Here is a 4,965-nt window from a genome sequence, read left to right on the forward strand (position 1 = left end):
TGTATTTGTAATTTGGGAAGTTGCTTTCACTTCCTAAAACAGAGCTCTGTTCAATTACACTCAGCACCCCATGCATCAGCCCCCAATATTCATAAGGAAGCAGAAACTAGAAGCAGCTCAGCTTTTTGTTCAAATCAGGAGAAAAGAGACTGCATAGCAGAGATGCAGGAGTGAAGGAGGTAGGGCAGATGGGTACCCAGCATCTGAAGTACACCTCACTCTAGGGAGCTACAGTCCAGACCTTGCATGTGTGTGCAAGCTACCTGGATGATCCAGACTGTCTACTAAGCATGCTGCCCCCACGGGAGCTCAGTAGCTGGGCTTGAGGAAGCCAGACCCTAGAAATGGCCCAGCACAGTGGCTAATAGCCTTGTGGATGTGCAAGCCTTTTTAGTCTGGTTGGAAGCAAACTCTCTGGAGTCTGTACTTATATCATTGACTTATGGCAATAGGTGCATCACCACCATCTTTTCCTTGGCCTGGGGTCATAATGTGTGGATTGAGATGAACTGACCAAAGTAACAGCCATGTTTCTGGGCAGAGCCAAGTCATTTCTTTTGGATTCAAGTCACAGATCACCCATCAGTGTCAGGCTGTGCTTGATCAATGTTCTCAAATTTCTCCTGCTTGGTGCCCTGAGAAGCTCCAAGACCTGCATATTGGGTGGCATGTGTAGGTTGGGAGGCACCACATAATGCAGATGACATGGTACTGCATGAGCAGGCAGGCCAGGGAGTGGAGAGGGCACCCATACTGCAAGTCCCCAGTCAGGTGATCAACATGCTGTTGACAGTGTCCAGCTCCTCCTGGGTGGTGAAGATGTCCAGCAGGACTGGTTGGGTGCTCTCCAATCCCAAGTCCAGAATTGATCATTGACCTCTAGCAGGTCCATGGCTTAAGGCTGGGGAATGCCCAAACATGAGGGCATGTGTATAGCAGCTCATGATCTGCACCCAGGCAACCAGGGATTTGCTCTTCTGGATGGAGGATGTAGCTTTTGAGAAACTGAGCATAGTATCCCCTATTTGGGCCACGTCTGTTGCTAATGAGCTGCTGGTGGTCCCTGTGCTCACCTCATAGAACATGGAGTCCATGACCTTACCCTTGAGGATACGCAGGCTCCCTTCTTTCTGCTCCATCATCTACGATATGTGTGCTACATTGAAAAGTGGGACATCTGATCGTTGGTGAGCTGCTGGGTGGTCAGGATATGTTGGCTCACTAATGAGTTCAGTAGGGGTGAGATCTGGAGGTGCAGCAGGCAGGAGTCCCCAGGTTCTGGGATAACACTTGTCTAAGCACAAGTGGTGGGAGGTAGTAAGTGCCATCAAGGGATCCCATTGGTTCCAGCTCAGCTGCCTTCTAAGATGACTTCTCCTTTGGCTCCTCAGCTGGCAGACCTGGTTCAGAGGTGTGGTATATTTGGGGAGATGGGTAGAAGGTGCCATCAGGAAGTACTGGCAAACTCCAACAGGACTTCACGATGCCATGGTTATCTTACCAGAGGCAAGGGCTGAGGGTGGGACCTGGGGACAGCCCCTTGTGGTCACTTCCAAGCATCTTGTCTAAAGCCTGGGGCACCAGCACCTACCTGTTGATATAGACCACTCCATACCCCCTGTGGGACCACATGACAGATGATGTCCTTCATCTTCTCCTCTGAAAAGGCAGTCCAGGGGCCTTGGAGAAGGGCATATTTTTTCTTTTCAACTTTTATTTAATAAATATAAATTTCCAAAGTACAACTTTTGAATTATAGCGGATTCCCCCCCCCCATATCCTGCCTGCCACCTGCAACAATCCCATCTTCTACTCCCTCCCCCATCCCATTTTTCATCACAATTCATTTTCAATTATCTTTATATACAGAGGATCAACTTAGCATATACTAAATAGAGATTTCAACAGACTGCACCCACACAGACACACAAAGTATAGAGTACTGTTTGAGTAGTAGTTTTACCATTAATTTGCATAGTACAACACATTAAGGGCAGAGATTCTACATGGGGAACAGGTGTAGTGACTCCTGTTGTTGATTTAACAATTGACACTCTTATTTATGATGTTAGTAATCACCGGAGGCTCCTGTCATGAGCTGCTAAGGCTTTGGAAACCTCTTGAGTTCACCAACTTCAACCTTATTTAGACAAGGCCATATTCAAAGTGGAAGCTCTCTCCTCCCTTCAGAGAAAGGTACCTCCTTCTTTGATGGCCCATTCTTTCTGCTGGGATCTCACTCATAGAGATCTTTCATTTAGGTCATTTTTTTTTTGCCACAATGTCTTGGCTTTCCATGCCCGCAAAACTCTCATGGGCTTTTTAGCCGGATCCGAATGCCTTAAGGGCTGAATCTGAGGCCAGAGTGCTGTTCAGGGCATTAGGGCATATGTCTTGAGACTGTCCACTCATGCACCAGATCCACCTCCACAGAGGTACCCTCCTGGGGAGGCAGGATTGTGGTGCAGCCACTGCAGCAGGTCATACAGGCTGATTTAACCCTGAATCTAAGCTATCAGCAACATTGGCAGCATGGTCTGAAGCCCTGAGAAGCTGGGTGTAGGCCAGGGCTCACACTTCTCTGAGGAATGGGCAAAAGTACACTTTTAAGAATATGTAATTTTTGCTTATGAAAAGAAACAAATGGATCCTCTAAGAACAGTAGAAAGGATTATTTTATAGTTACAGGTGTGATTTGGAGTAAGGAATTTGGATGTTGTTCTGTCAAGATTGTTAATATCCTTCATGATCTTCCAGTGGGCTCCCCCATCTTATCAAGTATCACAGAACCTTTATCTTTGTCTGTAGAAAATGTTTACAGTTCTCTGAAAGCAGGGCTATTTTCATTCTTGTTCTCATGGCAAATCAATGTCCTTAGCTTTCCAAAGCAGAAACTTCTCTTTCTCCATTCTTCAACAGTAAGTTTCAACATTCAGTTTCAATACATTGGTCTGCTACATCAATTTGGTTGCTTTATCATCCTGGTTGCTCAGACTAGGATTCCTTCACACCACTCTAGGGTCAGGCTTAGGAGTCTCAGTACTCTGTGTTGAAATGGGTCCCTGTGGGGCTGCACAGTAGGGCTGAGAGATTTCCTTTTTTTATTCAGAAATGTAGCAACAAGGGAGGAAGCCAGAGCAGTTTCTTGGCCTTGCCTGGCAGCTACAGAATCATAGCATTTTCCATCATAGTTTGCATCAAACTATGAGGGGCCTGCGCCATGGAGTAGCAGGTAAAGCTGCAGCCTGCTGTGCTGGCGTCCCATATGGGTGCCAGTTTGAGTCCTGGCTGCTTTCCTTCCCATCCAGCTCTCTCCTATGGCCTGAAAAAGAAGTAGAAGATGGGCCAAGTCCTTGGGCCCCTGCACCCAAGTGGGAGACCCAGAAGACATTCCTGGCTCCTAGCTTTGGATGGGTCCAGTTCCAGCCATGTCACCATTTGGGGAGCGAACCAGTGAATGAAAGTCCTCTCTCTCTCTCTCTCTCTCTCTCTCTCAATTCTGCCTTTCAAATAAATAAATCTTTAAATACACACTTCTTGAACCATTGAAAGAATTCAAAATTGTCTTGAAACTTTCCTTTTACTAATTTGTTCACAAGAAATACTTTGTCAATACCCATTCTCTTAAAACCCGTTTGTATTATTTTGAAGTTCTGGATGAATCTGTGTTCTAGTGTAGCTTTGAATTTCACTTTCTTCAAAGCAACAGAGCCAGAGAACAACAGGTGTGCAAACTGACAATAGGCGGTCCCTGAGCACATCTCTTCAATCTTGTCAGATTGAGCCACAGAGATTCATTGATCCAGGCTAGCATGTCATAGTTATTGCTGGTGACTGATGTCAAGTACACATACACGGCTATCTTCATCTCTTGGAGAAACCATATCCTCTTCCCACATCAGGCTCTGGTTCTGTCTTCATTTCCTTCAAACCACCTGCACCTGCCTGCCCCTTGATGGCTTTACCAGCATCACTATTTCAGTTTCATTCCTGCCATAGAACTCTAAGCTATCTTTCCTCTGAGTTATTTAGAGCATGTTTGTGTGGAAGAATAGACAGAAATCCAGAAACAAAAGTGCCCATTTGGTGTTTGTTCCTGAATATACTCTGCCCTGGGTCATTTTGACATGACTCTGAAGAGTACAAACAGTAAAAACTTATATCTGTGTCAACCAGTCTTCTCAACAGGTAGTGTTCATTCAAACTGCAATTTGAAGGGAGATGTGAATCAGGAAGTTTGCTGATAATTGATTGAGCAAAATTCAGGCCAAGGGAGAAGAGGAAGAATCCAATCACATGAAGGAATTTGGTGAGATACAAGGTGCACCCATTCCTCTTCTTTAGAAGAGAAGGAGGAGAAGATGGGTGGGAGGACAGGTTTCTTGTAGGGATGCTTGCAAGTGAATTCAACTCCTATGTCTAAGAGGCAAGTAACATTGCCTGTTGGGACAAGAAAAAATGATGAAGGAATTTAAGATGGCAAGGTTTGGAAAAGGTTAACATTGGATAAACTCAATTTGTGTGAAATGGGCAAATGGGTGAGGAAGGCTGAGAACCAAGCAGGGGCTGGAGACCATAAATATGCAACAATACTGACATGTGGGTGTCTATGTAGGTATTAAGCAACCCAGGATGAAAGAAGGGTATGAAACTATAATAAAATGGATCTGAATGAAACCCTGGATGAGGAAATACTGAGAAATTTAGCTTAAAATTTGCAAATAGGTTTACTCTCCAAGAAGCTGAGGTTTAAATCCACACATTGATACACATTTCTTAAATCTGGGGAAGCTACTCCAATAGGCTGTTAGGGTCTAAATTGTTCTGCACAACCTTGTAAAATCTAATGGTTTGGAGTAAAATTTCCACTCTGTAGATTGTTTCCTGTAGAAAAATGTGTGTTTTAAATATGAATGCAGACTGTGTATGTATTTTGCTTTAGTGCTGCTGCATATTATTGAGGGC

At 44.8% G+C, this 4,965-nt stretch overlaps 1 pseudogene; it reads right to left on the bottom strand.

The window, feature by feature from the left end:
* Positions 1-2,815: 2,815 nt before the first annotated feature.
* LOC100338659 (microtubule-associated protein RP/EB family member 1 pseudogene) lies at positions 2,816-3,868 on the bottom strand (annotated as a pseudogene).
* Between the last annotated feature and the right edge of the window lie 1,097 nt (positions 3,869-4,965).

This window comes from Oryctolagus cuniculus, chromosome 5 (genome assembly GCF_051225735.1).
Source record: "Oryctolagus cuniculus isolate XC-2025 breed Fujian yellow rabbit chromosome 5, ASM5122573v1, whole genome shotgun sequence".
NCBI classification, from domain to species: domain Eukaryota; kingdom Metazoa; phylum Chordata; class Mammalia; order Lagomorpha; family Leporidae; genus Oryctolagus; species Oryctolagus cuniculus.